Genomic DNA, 232 nt, shown 5'->3' with positions numbered 1-232 from the left:
GGCCCCTCCTCCGACGGGAATCGGAGTTCTCTCGCAAGGAAGCGTCAGGACAGGGGACTGCCTCTCATCGTCGCCTTCATTATTTCCCCTCCTTATCAGGAGTGGCGACCCCTCGCTATCCCCTTCAGAATCATCCGAGCAAGCGACATTAAGAGAAGTCTCGCGCTCCCCTCCTTCACTCACTCTTTCCTCGTTATTCCGTCCCTCCGAGGCTTCGACCTCAGAACCCCCT

Source organism: Brassica oleracea, chromosome C1, assembly GCF_000695525.1.
Source record: "Brassica oleracea var. oleracea cultivar TO1000 chromosome C1, BOL, whole genome shotgun sequence".
Taxonomy (NCBI): domain Eukaryota; kingdom Viridiplantae; phylum Streptophyta; class Magnoliopsida; order Brassicales; family Brassicaceae; genus Brassica; species Brassica oleracea.
This window is presented reverse-complemented; position numbering follows the sequence as displayed.